At 41.7% G+C, this 16032-nt stretch overlaps 1 protein-coding gene across 3 annotated transcripts in view; it reads right to left on the bottom strand.

The window, feature by feature from the left end:
- LOC311508641 (plexin-B2-like) overlaps positions 1 to 14705 on the bottom strand; it is a 175998-nt gene extending 161293 nt beyond the window's left edge. For 2 of the 3 annotated variants that reach the window (XM_084573508.1, XM_084573510.1), the window contains exon 1: positions 14311 to 14705. The gene's annotated coding sequence lies outside the window, so the exon portion shown is untranslated. The remainder of the gene's footprint in view (positions 1 to 14310) is intronic. The other variant, XM_084573509.1, reaches the window with a different exon arrangement.
- Between the last annotated feature and the right edge of the window lie 1327 nt (positions 14706 to 16032).

Below are 16032 nucleotides of genomic sequence, written 5' to 3'. Positions count from 1 at the left end.
TTGTGGTTCTGAAACAACAGTAGATAGTGATCCATTGATTTACAATATTTCCACAATATTCTGTAATTAATTATTTGCATGCAGAGTGCAAAACAGAGATCAGGTCACAAGTGGTCAACCGAGACGCATGTGGTCTCAACTCTTGAACGTTTACCTGCTACAGGTTAGTGGTGTCATGCTTTTCATCTTTATTTTCTGTTTTAGGCCACAATTGAATTTTTGACCTGGACTGAATGGCGGCCACTTGTGATCAGATCACTCATGAATCAAGTTGATACCAGGTCTGAACGAGGGCCAGAGATCAGGTTAAACATTGTCCAGACCAGAGTCTTTTCTCCACAAAGCTCATACTAGAAGCTGTTTTTCTCTTTGTCAAGGATGCAGGATCGATCTCACTGGATTAAATCCTTATTGGAACTGCCGATGCACAAATCCACCAGACAAACCAAACCTATCCCCCTGCGAGAGGGTGCAGTGAAGAACAAATCATCTCGTCTGCTGGAAACCCACACGAGGAGGAAAGAAAAACAATCTGTTGAGCGGTGAAACAGAAACTATGAAGTAAATCTAAGTAAAACAAACTAAAGAAAGAGTTTCTGAAAACAGTGATCTGCTCGCCGTCAGGTGTCACATCTAGTTTCTTAATATAGCCCTTTGCGTTTCAGAGCCGCTTCCTCCTCGCAAACTGCGCAGCGTTCGACTCGACACTCGCAGTGTGAGAGCAGCTTTCAGGAGATGACCGGTGGTTTTAATTACAGCCCACACAGAGAGACCCTCTCACCTCAGAGCACTCTGAACGCGTCGCCTTTAACGCCTCGATTGTATTTATAAGAACAGCTCTCAGACATGTGGCTTCTACATATTTGACATAGCGATGTACAAGAAGCAGGACAAGAAAGCTGCTTGAAAACAAACCTTTGCAATCTTTTTGTTACCTTGACCTTAAAGCCGCTGACCACCATCACCACCATCACCACCAGCAGCATGGACCAAAAATGAAACACTGGAAATTCCCAAAAGATCAAAACCATGTTCCAGCATTTCTTCAACTCAGAAATCCCCCTCGAAGCAATGAAAACACCAAAAGACCTCCGCATACTGATAGGATTACTGCACGGCCCTAAAAAAAGATGTTCTAGATTAAAGCAAACATGGCTTCTATTGGGAAAGTACACTGGTTTCTTGCAGCTCCATCAGTAACCATTTGTTTTTAAATTCTGAAATAATCCACCAGTTATTTTGTTGGTTTATTAATGGACAATAGCGTCACAGCCTCAACGTAGCATCTTCAAATGGCTTGTCCCGGTTTTACTGCCACAGGAGAAAGAGGAAAATTCGCCACATTTTGGGAACATAAACCGTTTAAGCAATTAATCGAGCTCTAATTTTGCAAATGTGTCAAAGTCTGAATCAGTGTCCTCATCCACACATGAAACAGTATCTAGTATTTAACTGCAGGACTGAAGACTGCAACCAAATATTTCCATTTTGCGACCGTTTTTGGACACAACTTGTCGAGTCCAAATCCTGTATGGTGTGCAGCACATAAAGGGTTAAAAGCTGAAGTTGTGATTGACATAAGCCAATCAGGAAGCTTCCTCTGGTTCAGAGCAGCCAGTGAGATGAGATCGCTTTGTCGATGTTGGTGCCAGAAACGTTGTTGTTGTTGGATGAAACTACTGCAGCCGGAACTTGTCACTGACGGATTTTGTTGAGGAAAGTTATCGGAATAAGAGCCACTAGATTGTAGCAAAGTTTACTTCTGTTTGTGCATTTTGTGGATTTAAAGAGAGAGAGCACCCTAAATGTTCTGCTTGCACTCCTGTAATTGGATGGAATTTTTCAAAAGGACTTTCTTTTCTTTTCCCACAGTTTTCACAGAGCTCTTGTGATCTCATATTGCACTTTGAAAAAACGTTGATAAATGTCTTTTTAGTGGATCCCACATTTCCTATAATGCGACTCAAAAGCCTCCTTCACTGCCCACTTCTTCCCAACGTCCCGCACTCGTACACTAATGACGCCTTTCTGCTAAAAGCACCAGACATAGTTACAGGTGTAGAGGCGAGAATAACTGCAATTGAGACAAACTAAGAAAAATTGGTTTAAGGAGAAAGTAAAAGTGGACGGCAAGAAGCTCGAGAGCTTTTATCTGCTGCACCGATCTGAGCAAACAGAAAGTGGTCAAGGACGCAACGCACACATCCACACCTGCCACTGTTTCCACAGCAAACACAACCTTCGGACGCTCCGTTGAAGCCTGACGCAGATTACACGACATGCAGCTAAATGCGTCCAACTGACGGGATCCCAGAATTCAGCCGTCATACAACGACGCAATGCTGTGGAGCTGGCTTTAAAGTGGGACTTTTTTAATGAGCAAAACATAAAATGTAAACTCCAAATTATCTGTGTGGGAAAAAAAAAACTGCAGCTGATTTCATTTTTCAGGTTAAAAAAAGAAAAACTTGAGTTTTTAGACAAAAAAAACCTGACACCTTACTTAACACCTGTTGCAGCAGTAAATGATTTTTGCTCCTTCTTCCGTCAGGTTGGACTCATCCTAGCCTGGATTCTTCTCTGTATCTAGACTCAGACACACTGCAGTGATGCAACATCATCGTAAGCAGCGGTAACTTAGCTTCTAATGGTTTTATACCGAGCTTTCCATTTCCTCTCTGGCTGTTAGCTGATGGTGGGGCCCCGAGGCAGAGGAGAGGGGAGGGTGGCGGCATGAGGTTAAACCTGGTAGCTGATTATGTTAGATTCAGGGACTTTGTTGTGGCTTAGTGATCTGATGCTACAGCTGCTTTTAAAAGGAGAAGACGTTAAAATGATAGCAGGTTTCATGGAACTGCAGGATCTCGTTGGTCACGAGAGTTTTGCTCATGATAAAACATGCATTTATTAAATTTATTAAAAAGTATTTAGACTGATTGAAGTAGGTCAGCGCCGAGGCATCAATGAGACAAAGCATCAGTTTCAGTTCTCTACTGCAGGTGCACAGTAAAGCTCGTCTCCTAGCTACAATGATGCGGTGTCCCGTGACTTTTTGCTCAAGCTCTGTGTTGGGAACACCAGTGAATTCTGGCAAAACTCATGGAAATAAAGCAATGTCAGCATTAATGACACCGCTAAGAAGCTATTTGGCGACTAGTCAACTTCTTCTTCTTCGCTGGTCCCCCTACAAGTTGACGTGGGCAGTAGGGCTGGGTATCGCCAATGGTTTCACCAATGGTATCGCCAGTGGTTTCCAGAATCAATTCATTTAGAGATTTCATTTAGATTTCAGTTTCAAAACTACTTTGCTCAAACTGTTTCCAGAGATTTGTGGCATCTCCATCTTTCATCTCTCTATCACCTCTGTCATCATACTTTTTTAATCCAATCAGCTTTCAGGCTGAACAGAGATGCAGGAAATTGATATCTAATCAATCCAATCAAGACTGATTTGAATGAAAATCTGTTTTGTTTTACGTCCAGCTCTATTTATTTTGCCACCAAGTCTCCGTTATGATTTCTGTTCCACTGTGTCGAGTTTCTTTGCAGACTTCAAACTATGATGACTTTACCAGAGCAGATCATGTTGGAGTTGGAGCTGTTTAATAAATAAATGGTTACGTTTGCCAAGATCACTGCGACGTATAAAAGAAAGAAGACGACTCAGTAGTGGATGTGTACAAAGATCAAACAGACAAACGCAGATGGAGGAAGACCACGACCAGTGCACATCAAGCTAAGACGTAGAGCCGAGACAGGTAAGTTATGAATCCAGGTTTGTGTTTTTGGAGGCGAAGCTCTGAGTTTCATTTTGACTCTTTAAACATTCGTCGCAAACCATGAATCTTTGTGAAAGACTAAAAGAAGAAAACCTCTGAAGTGCATCCATCTCTGAGTATAATGAACCCTCTGTCCTTCCTGTAATAATCCCACACAATAGACTTAAGCAACCAGAATAGCGAGTAATTAAAGGCATTGTATGAAATTAAAAGGAAGCAGAATATGCCGGCTGGAATCATTAGACTGAGGGGCATTGTAGCTCCCCCGGTCTTTTTTTTTTTTTTTGTCTTTGCTTTTCATGTTTTCTATTCTTTACCAAGCAAGCGGCAGCCTTTTATTCATTTAATGATTACTCTGTCTTTTCGGAGTGCGACGCCTCACATCTCCGAGCAGACTGACTGACGTGACCCTGAATTAACGGGGAGAGGCTGAGACAGGTCTCTAAACGGCCTTCCACGCTTCCAACTCTTCATTTAGCCGGAGAAATATCTATCACCGTAAGCCGTCGCGTTTGCCTGATAGATTCAGAGAGTGTGTAAGAATGTATTTGCAGTCGTGATGATGAAGCTGAAGGGCGTCGGGGGTGAAATAAACGGAGCTCGATGGTTCGGCGGCATCCAGCCATTGCGCTCTTGGGAGTTTTGCAAAAGCGGGATGCTGACAAAACTGACTTACAAATTGTTCCATCAACGAGACAATGTGATGTGACTCGATGGGATGCAGGATGGAGGGGGGTGGTTATAATGCGGCAGACAGATCAGAGAACCGACAGGAACAATTTGCAGAATGTCTTATGTTGCATGAAAAGCTCTTCTCGTCTCCTGTGTACATTTACATTTCTGCTCTACGAGGAACCGCCACGAATACATCGGCTTCATGATGTCGGGAAACATCAACAGCCCTTTAGTTTATTCCATTTCAACCCCATTTGATTTTAAAATGGAACCGACAAGCCTACTTTTTACCAAACCATGAAACGGTCATTTATTTGGACCGACTACGGAAAATGACCCCAAAAACACAAGACGGTATTTTTTATTTTTTAGCGAAAGGTCAACAACAGAACCATCCTTTCTCTGCTTGGCATGGAAGGCATGGGTTACTAATGTTAAACATGTGATTTGTCTTGAGCTCACAAATGAATCCCTGTCGAGAACAAGCGTTGAAGTGACTGAGTGACAGGGTAATTGTTTGTTGCAGCGCCACCCATTCACAAATTGGCACAAGGGCAGCAGGAGTTCATGCACAGTTCAAGGCATGTAATTATACGTCGTTCTTATTAATTTATTTTTGAGGGGTTGTCACTTTCTTTGTTTCACAAAAAGGATTTGAAGGTTTGGACAAATTAAAAATGCATAGTCCATGAATCCTCTGGGGTTAAGCGCTAAATAATAATCAGAACTTTCCTAATTTAACTTTTAAACATTAGCTTTAGGACATATTTTAACATGAAACCTATGAATTTAATTTAAGACAGCTATAATTATACTATTCAGCTAAAGTTCTGATTTATTCTGTGTAATTAGGCAACGTGTTGTTTCCTATATTCTGTCACAAATGAACAAAGACAGCGTTGAGTATAATTTAACGTCAATGACTTGTGCTGATTGTAATTGGAGACGCTAAAAGTTGCTAAAATCCCATGAAAATCTTAGTTTTATAGGTCCATACGTGCAGAAACAAACCCTTTTGCAACTAGAGAGCAACACCACCAAGCTAGCCAGTAGCATCTGCTTAAGTTCGGAAGCCGGTGGATCTTCTGTGTTGAGATGCTCGTGCATAGCGGTTGTGCTACTGTCGTGAAGCGTGCAACTTCCTGGGTCTCTGTTTAATGGATTCCAAGACTTTGACGTTCAGGTTTTTGTTTTGTTTTTTGTCATTCCTTGCAGTGGGAGGTAAACTACATGAGTCATGCAACGCTGCCTGCAACCAAATGCTCAGACATGCAATTAGCTGCCACTCAGTTGTGAAATACACCTTGAAAAACTTGAAGTCCCCGCCCGCTGTGACCTAAAACTCAATATCTTCCTGTACAGGCACAACACAAGCATGGCGACAAAGGTGCAGCTCTTTATAAGTAACGGCTAGCCGTCGTTGTCGGAGGCTTCCTGTTACTAAAGAACAATAAGCTACTGGGACGAGTTGAATGTGTTAACAACGAAATGGTTGTAGGACTAGCGGATTAGCTTGTTTAGGCTAATGGCTTATGTAGCAGATAGCTTAACCCATTCAGAGGAAATGGCTAATGACTTGAACTGCTTTGTAGGTTAACACCATTACAATTATGTCAAAATAAAAATTTTACATTGCCATTCAAGAAGATTTTCAAAATAAGAGTTTATGCATTGATCATTTGAGCTCCTAAAATACACAAATCAAATCAGAAAATGGGACATTCCTTAGTTTTTAAAGAACCACACCAGCGGATCAACCCATTAAATCACCTATTGTACTGACGCCCATTTTCCCCAACACTCCAGGGGCCCCACTGGTCTGAGAACATTTCTGCATGCTATTAAAATCGGTTCAGGGACTTCAGCTCAGGAGCTCAATGGCTACTGCATCATTATGAAACATGCTGGATTTCATTAAAGCCGCTTAATTTGTGTCTTAATGCATGAGGGGGACACTGCTGCTTCGCCATTAGACCAACCAGCCCTTGAAACCACAAAGACGGCAGAGGACAGAGGAGCCAGAGGACATGAATCAATGCTACTGCTTCAAGGCAGACTACAAAAACTGAGTTGAGTGACAAGACTTCCAGCCCCCCACGTCCCCCACAAATAAGCTCTTAAGAACATATTATGAAATATTACATCCAACAGCTGCCGTCTGCTGAACGTCTTGGACTGCATACGTAAACATTTCTTAAGCGCATCCACAGAGATTGAGTAGCCCAGAGCACAGGTCAGTAATCAGTCGGCCGCCCTCTTAAATCGCAGCTCTTCACTCTGAGGCCTCCCTGACAACAGCAGCATAATTAGACCAACACATTAACAGCTGGGCAAACACAACAAAGCGGAGCTCGCTTTTAAACACACAAGCTTCAATCAGGTTGCTCCAGACGCACCATCCAAGAGGCAGATGCATTAAAATGAGTTGTTATATATATATATTTTTAAAACCTCTACAAGTGTTTCTCAGGGTTTGAAAAGCACTCAAGATATTTTGAGTCAATTTAACCAACATTTTAACTTCTGTGGCTCTACCAGACGGATGTGGACCACTCTACCATGGTCCGCATTCGTCTGGTAGAGCCACAGAAGTGAAAATGTACAACTACAAGAAGACATATAAACGAGAACATTAATAAATGCAGACATTAAGAGCATCGTTGGGTTGTGAGCGAAATAAAGAATGACAGGCTCACAGCTGCGAGGTTTGCTGTAATTAAGGCCCAAAAATAAATGTCTCCAAGTGTGAAACTGTTGAATAATGACTGCATCTTATTCGTGAAAGCTTCAATCTTTGCTATTGTGAACACCTACACACATACACAGCTCTGCTCGGTACAAAAAAAATACAAAAAGAGGCACATTTTGATGTTTTCTGGGAGCAGCAGCATTTTTTAATGCGCTAACGAGACGGAAGAGAGAAAAAAAAACACTCAGAAATGAAAAGAGGCAAAGAGGAACGGAGGACGTGCTGATCCTTCGTCTTCTTCTTCACGACTGGTACACGTCGCTGTTGTTTATCACCAACCTGCATGAGTGAGCGCGCTCATTATAACGTACAGGAAGTATAGAAGATATATGAAGTATCTGGTGGACGATCGCTTAAAGCGGCTGTGTGTGCCAACAGGAGAGCAATGGTTTACTCCTCATGACTTCTGTAAGGTTTTCGCTGAACCAGGGTTACAATTAGTGGTTATTTTTGTTATTTGATCGTCTTAATTTTCTGGTTTTCGCACAAGTAATAGTCAGAAATCCAAAGATATTCCATTCTAAAATGACATAAAACTCAATAATAGACATTTTAATCAAATTATTTATCATATGTTTTCTGTCCTTTGATTAAAAACAGCTCCACAATTTATCCATAACTGAAACCGAGAGAAAAATAATCAAGTTAATTCTGCTTTTTTCAAATGCAACGCAACTTTGTTCATTTATTTATTTTTTTTAAATAAACACAACAATAAGGTTGCAGCTATTAGCCAATCAGAAGAATTGCCGATGGCTGAGTTGTTAGGGTGCAACTTAGGGATGCACCGAATATTTGGCCACCGAAAGACTTTTATCACCGAAACAACACGGCCGAAACAGGAGTGATGCCGCAAGCAAAAATTGCAGTTCTCCATTTTTGGTTTTCGGTTTCGGCGCATCCCTAGTGCAACTGTATGACGTAGGCTAAAATTACCGATGTACGTAAAGATGGCCGTTGTTTCCTGGACAGAGGTTGTGTGTGAAGCTCAGTGCGGAGTCTCTGGCCAATGCCATCTTGTCAGTTCCTGATTCCACCTAACGCCACCAGCTAACTCTAGAATGGACAAAGAGGTGGAGCTTGAGTGGAGCCAGCAAGCAGACATGATTAGTCCTGCTGTAAGGTTGGACACTTTATGGGACGTTTCTGGAGACAGCCTCAAGTGGTCATTTGAGGATGACTACTTGTTGCGTTGGCTTCAATTCTCAGTCCGGAGGTTGCTGCTCGCTTTCCCTACATTTCACACATTTTTAACCAAAAAATTCCTGATTCTCAATGTGAAGATTCACAGGTTTTCTTTGGGTTTTGGGCTGTTGGTTGAATGAAACAAGAAATCTGAATAAAACAGTTGGAAAGTTTTGTGTTCAGTTAATGACAGAGACAGAGACAGGACTGGCTTAAAAAACAGGACCTGCTCCAGTTTCCTTTCTTTCTTTTTTTTAAATGGATTGTTTTACACTGATTCGAAAGTAAACTAAGTTTAGCCTACAGGTTTCATGACGCATCAGACAGGACAATGACATTAGGCAACAAAAAAATTACAGCAAACAACATTGCTCAGACTGTTAGTCTTCGCTGATTCAGGCACTTGGGCAGTTGGGTTATTTCCTGTGCAGTGTGTGTTTACATAGTCTGGGATTGTCTGCTGAGGATGAATCACTGCTCAACCGGCCAATCAGAAGACAGCTGGCTAGTAGAAGGAATTTCACCTGTCAGTGGAGCAGGTAGCAGGACAGGTGTGTTACATGGGATATTTCTGTTTTATGCTACACTTACTTTGGATGTGAAATCCCTTAAAATCCAGGTGAATAGTCAGATTAATCAATGATAAAAAGAATAACCCGTCATGACAACGATCCAAAACGCACATCCAAACCAACAGAAGACTGGATTTGGGAATAAAACTTTAATGTTTTTGGAATGGCCCAGGAGACATCCTCACAATTTTAAAGCGTCTGAAAATATTCCCAGATCAAGACGTGCCAAGCTGTCAGTGTCTTATCCAAACAGACTGAGTGAACAAGTTGGTGCCACTGCATGCGTTTACAACCCAATTAAACATCTTTAAAGTAAAAGGTATAAAATGGGGTCGACAATAAAATTCAAAAGTTGTAAAAACCCAATACTGGTACAAACGCCGCCAACAAAGGCCTCATACACCAAGAGATATTACAGGTCAAGGTATAAACACTATAGCACAATCTGACAACTTGTCATCTCATGTTCTATATTATTAGCCTTTATATACTTTATCTGGAATTCCATAACCTCTTGCTGTAGCCAGACTCAAAAAATAAACTCTTATTTTGAAAACTGCATAAAAAGCAATGCTATATTTTGCCTAACTTACCTGTAATTACGACAACCTGCAAAGCAGCTGAAGATATGCACGATTATCCCAAACCAGATTATTTTATATGTTAGCTGTTAGCCTAAACAAGCTAGTATTAGCTTGTAGCTGCATGTTCACTTGCTGCAGCCATTCCACACCTATGGTACCACCGAATTAGAATTTGAGCATCAACTTGGTCCTGGATTACGTGACACTGTTAGTTGTCAGGCATAGCCCCACTCAGAGTTTTGACTGGTCAGGCAGATCGTTGCAGGAGAATAATCAGTTCCCAGCGGAGAGACACCAGACCAACTTTCTGCCACAAACATTTCATTGGTTGGGGAAAGTCAGGCGAGCTTCCACGCTAACCTGTCATGTCTTTCCACATCCCTTCGCATCTTGAAGCATTTACTGCTACACACAACAAACAACAAGCAGAAAATTTTATTTAAAGTATAAATATACACACACAAACACATTCAAGGTTGCATGAAATGTCATCAACTCAAACAAACAGTGTCTTTGAGCTCTCTGACCTCCGAGGACAAGTCTCTTCTTGTGTCAAACGACGGCGTCGCGGAGAAAGCGTCCCTCAGCCTTCACTTGTTCCCTCTGCCAAGTTCTGGGGCGTAATTTAATTTCAGGCTTTGAGGTTAAGAGCGTTTCAGTGTTTCAACACAGGGGCTAATGTGGCTTTGGAATAAAAACAACAGCACTGTTCCAATAGAGGCGGGCTAGCATTAACTATAAATCACATTAAGAAGAATAAAAAGCCAATCTGGTAAACGCCACCAGTTTCTACACTTTCTATGTGTGTAAAGATGTCATTATGAGTAAAACAGTGCACACATCAAGGGTCCAACTAATTCCACAAAGAGCTCTGAAACTCCTCAGACTAAAACTAAAAGTTTTTCGTTTTATTTGTCACATTTATCACTTGACACATGCTGCAGAACATCTGAGCCAGCTCTGCAGAATTCAGCAGACCGTCAGTACTGGAAGCATGACGTCCATCTGCTTGAGAAAATTCAATCTCTGACCCTGGCTGCTTTTACACAGGTTTTAGACTAAAATGCAGAATATTAGTGAGTATACATTTTCCAAAATCAAACCATTAAACTGTGATATTTACCCAATTAGTGTGCTTGAGTTCAATTTACAGACGTATATTTACTTTGATTTGTCCTAAAAAACATGTGATCAGTTTCTAAAATATAATTATTGTTGATTGCACACTCACTCAAATGAGTCCAAGCTACATTTGCACGCTGGTATTCAAGCAAAATTACCCCAAACTAGTAAAGTGATTAAGGTTTTAGCCACTGCCAAACTGTGCTGGTGAACTGTATGTATGGGAAAGCTCAACAAGCATAGGTCCCTCTGTAAACACAAACAGCGGCGTTAATCTGATCGGCAGCAGAGTTACCCAACCGCCCGGCTGCATTCCACTCGAACAGGTTTCAGTCCACTCACACCAGTTAATCTCACAGATCCCACAACGTTTCTATGGAAGATGAGTGGTTTAGCACGGTTAAATAATGCTGGGTGAAACCACAGAGTTGCCATTTTTCCAGCAAGGCTTTCAGTGTTGATTGTGTACATCTTTGGATTCTTAAAAAATAGCACACCATGGGTTGGGGAAGCAAGAAAAAGTGGTTAGCTAATAGCCTCGTATTAGCCGTTTATGGCCTAAATGCTAAGCTAACCCGGAAATAGCCTCAAAACGACCAACTCTTGTCTTATAAACATGCTTTATAAGGTGTCAAACAATTCCTTGGAGTCCAGGTGTAGGTTTAAAACTGAGAGGTGAAGGATATCAATTAACACCGTCAACTCCTGCCACGCTATTTCTTGTTCCATCTCGTTTTTCGCCGAAGCATAGCGTCCCTGCCAATTCTGATTTGAATGAGCCTTCATATGAGGGTAAAGTCCAGTTAGAGCAAACAGACGAGTTAATATAAAGAAGCAAATGCAAATAGCCGTGGAAACTTAACCCAGGTTAACCTGCTGAGCATCCAAAAAAGCCACAAGTCACCCGCCTCGCTGTTTCAGACGACGAAATTCCCTCACCCTCCAAAAAAAAAAAATAAGTCAGGGGGGATAATGTAAGACACTGCAATCCGAGCAAAGTTCAAAGCACTTTAAATAGCCAGTTCACCAAAAAGAGAAGATGGTGTTTGTATTGTGCTGCGTGTTGAAGCGGTCCCTGAAATGGCCTGACTTCTGGGAAAACATTAAAAAAGGATTTACTGAAGAGCTTATTAAGGAGAACACAGCTCTTCTGAACCATCGATTGCTTTGAGGACACATTAGAAACGGCTTTTTTCTTTTTTTTTTTTTTTTTTTGCATTCCACTGCAATCCCCAGCCTCTGATTAGCAGCCAATTAAGAGTGGTTTGAAAATATGTTCTATAACATTTGACGGAGTCTTTTTTGGGGGAAACTCGTGTCTTGACTGTAAAAAATATAACGACCGCTCATCGAAACTTTCCACGGGCGGCAAACTAAACAAGCTGACGAACTGTTCAAGCGGCCCTGAAGCTGAACGCCCGACTGGTTGCATAAAAAACAACCTGAATCTAAACAGAGCGGCGGCGGCGACGCTCTGTCTCTATAATGGTTTTATATCTCCAGAGCTCAAGGTGCAGCGTGGAGGCTATTCTAATCCATTAACTCACACCATGGGCAATTACCTTCCCATCATGTACAGCACGGCTTTGAAGCAGATGGCCGGTGTTTTCCAAGATTCATAGTTCAACGCGATGAGATGTGTTTTAATGACCTTTGGAGCCAAAGATTTGACTAAGTACAATCATTATCTGGCTGCTGCTGTGACGTTGTGTGAGGCGCCTCTGATCAATACTGCCATCAAATAACATCTGTTTCCCCCACGCCGAACACATCGTGAGAGAGGAGGCCTAAACTGGTGTCGAGCTGCACACTTTATAATCCAGCTTCACCATTAACTTTAATGGGATTAGCGTAGGACGAATGGGGATAATCAATAAAAGATAATGGTTTTATGCAGCTGCTGTGGATGTGAAGTGAATGTGGGAAGAAGTCAGTCTAGTCTGGAAGATAATACTGGAGACATATCACTCCCTAAACAGGATCCGGCTCCAGATGTTCCGAGTATTGATCAGTCCCAACAGATTCTACCACCTCCCCCCCAGACTCCCTTTAAAAATCTTACGATTTAACGCTAACACGCCAATCTGCAAAGACTACAGTCTCCAAAGCACAATTTATCCCCATGCAGTCACTGAAAATGGTACGCATTTCATTTGTGGTAACATAAAATAACTTTTAAAAGTAAAATTAAACAACATTGGCATCAAAAAAGCATCCGTTTTCCACCACAATCCACTAAATATATGAATAACTGATTATACACATATAAAAACCTTCCTTTTAACTCCCATTATCTTCATTGGGATTGGCATGTAAGAAGTCAGTCTAGTTTGAAATAGATAGCTGGAGCCACACCAGACTCCCTTTAAAAATCTTATAATTTAACTCCATCATACTAATCTGCAAACACTAGCATCTCCAAAACACATTTTATCCCAGTAACATCAGTAGTCAACCATGCACCTTTCATTTCTGTTGGCATGAAATCACTTTTAAAAGTAAAACTATTCAACACTACCAACAAAAATGAAATGTTTTCCATCACGATCTAATGGATCTCACAGTTTAACTTCCCGTCATTGTGACTGGGCTTGGCACGGAACCAAAGGTGATAATCAAAATTGTAGGAAGTCAAGTCTAGTCTGGAACAGAATGTGAAAGCCATATCACTCATTAAACAGGATCAGGCTTGATCAGTCCCAACAGATTCCGTCGTCTCCCACTTGCACAAATCCTATAATTTAACCCCAACGTACTGATCTGCAGAGAGACCAGAGCCTCGAAAACACAAGAGCACAGTTCACTGTTAACATAAAACCACTTTTAATGTAAAATGAATCAACACTGCCATCAGTTAACTCAGTGTTCCACCGCTTTACTTCAGTCTTTATTGGGACTGGTGCAGAATTATTGTGAATAATCACTAAAACATGATGGTTTTGCCCAGATGCTGCAAATTCCAGTGAGTGCAGTTAACACTGGCAGATGTCAGGCTGGTCTGGAAGGCATGTCACTCGCTAAACAGGATCAGGCTGCAGATGTTCTCAGTATTGATCAGCCCCAAACTCATTCTGTTCTGTCTCGATTTGTGCACACACCAGACTCCCTTTAAAAATCCTAAAATTAAAGCACTCATAGCAATCTGCACACACAAGTTTCTCTGAAGCACTTTTTAACCCGATGCAAGTATTAATAACAACCCAGCTTTTATTTCTGTTACTATAAAACCACTTTAAAGTTCAGTTTATCCATTTTTCTAAATACTACTGGTAGTATATCTCTTTTCCAAAAGTTCCTTCCTCAATTTTAACATTGATTTTGAGGGTGATTTATACGCCGATTGTAAAATGGCTTCATTTTGATTTAAAAGCACCTGAATGTAAGTGATACGGCGGTTGCTTTATTTGACAGCAATCGTTAAATCGTTAAGATTGGAGTTTTGTAAGCGGAGTTCGGCGTGACGTGCCCGGAGCGAGAAAAGCGAGGAGCTCACGCGTTGTTAAGAAATCACGAGTGCTTTACAAATCTTTAAAAATCCGCCTCGAGCTTCCACAGCTGTTCAGGAGGATTTAATCTCGTGCGAAACTTAATTAGAAACCGATAAATAAAACATGAATGAAAGAGAAAGCTGGTGTTCAACGTACCTCCTCCTCTGCACAGCCGCAGTCTTCTTTTTTATATTCCCCAAAGAAATGAAAAGTTGCGAAATAATAATAAAAAAAAGGAAAAAACAAAAAAATTAAAAGTTCCCAAATTTTACATCCTGGTGTGGAGACAGAAGAGTGGTGAAGAAGGAAGCACGCGTCCTGTCCGGCTCAAGTTTTACCTCAAAAATATTCCCACGACAAATTAAAAGAATAAAAGGAAAAAGTAGAGCAGCTGATTTGTTGGTCCTCTCCACGCCCTGCTGGTGTGTACCGGCCCGGCTCAGGTGTTAGTTCCTGACACACACACACGTAGTTTTATTTAAGCTGAGAGCCGGAGCGTGTGTTTCCTCTCATCCAGCTGGATCATCCGCCCGGAGCTCCGCTGAGGACGGCGCGCTACGCAGCAAAACTGGGGGAGTAACAGGGCGAAGGTTTTTCTTCTTCCTCCTCCTCCTCCTTCACCTCCTCCTCCTCCTCCTCCTCCTCCCCCTGACACCAAAAAAACCCCAGCGCCTGGAGGCAACGAGCAACGACACAACCAGAAGTAAAGAGGAGCGTCCTTTCAAATTAAAAGCTTCTAAATAACAGAACATTATAGAACGGATTAATAAAACATATTTGTGTTTCTTACCAGCTACAGTTAAGTACTTAAAGCCGTTTTTATACGTTTCCATGCTCTTATAACCTTGACTACTACAGGACTGACCCATTCCACCCTTTTATCAGCTGCAACTAGAGCAAAACACAGCCGGGAGACTATTAACTGGCACAAAGACACAGAGTCCAGACTCCATATTCTGGCCCCAGGTCACTAAGGTCGTCCTCACACCAACTCCTCTCGGTCTCTAACTCCATTGCCTTAAATTCAAGGATTCATGGAGTTTTATTGTCATTACACACATGTTGGTGCATGAGGTGGAACAAAATTAGTTACCCTGGTCCCGGTGCAAGCCAAAGCAGAAACAGTATAATAGCCTTGCATTAGCCGTTTATAGCCTAAATGCTAAGCTAACCTGGAAATAGCATCAAAATGATCAACTCTTGTCTTATGAACATGCTTTCTAAGGTGTCAAACAATTCCTTGGAGTGCAGGTGTAGATTTAAAAGTCAGAGGTGAAGGATACCAATGAACACCGTCAACTCCAGTCACGTTATAATATACAGCAGAATTTAACGTGACAATTGTGCACTATTAGAGTGGTGACTGGGCTTTTTCAGTTGCTGCTCCAAAGCTCTGGGATAGTCCTCCGTCCCACATCAAGTCCTGCTCCACTATCGACTGGTTTAAATCTCATTTTACCTCTTTTTCTCTTGCTTTTATTTCACTCTGAGGTTACCCCATGCCCAATTCTGTCTGGTCCACTCTTAGGGTTAGGGGTTAGAGTCCTGTTGTAATTTACACACTCTCTTCTCTTACTCTAACAACTTCTGTTGTTTTTAAATGTTCTGTTTAAATAAAGTGACTTGACTTTAAAAGCATTTTGCCACCAATGAATTATACATGTCAGGCTATCACTTCAGCTGACGTCTGTACAACCTGTTGACATTTGTTTTACAACCTTTACAGTCATTCGTTCATTTTCTGTAGCCGCTCATCCTGTGAAGGGTCGCAGGGGGGCGAGAGGCGGGGTCCACCCTGGACAGGTCTCCAGTCTATCACAGGGCTAACACAGAGAGACACTCACACCTACGGCCAATTTAGAATCACCAATGAACCTA

This window comes from Chelon labrosus (assembly GCF_963514085.1).
Source record: "Chelon labrosus genome assembly, chromosome: 23".
Lineage (NCBI taxonomy): Eukaryota > Metazoa > Chordata > Actinopteri > Mugiliformes > Mugilidae > Chelon > Chelon labrosus.
Note: the sequence above shows the minus strand (reverse complement) of the source record. Positions and strands in the feature narration are given on the sequence as shown.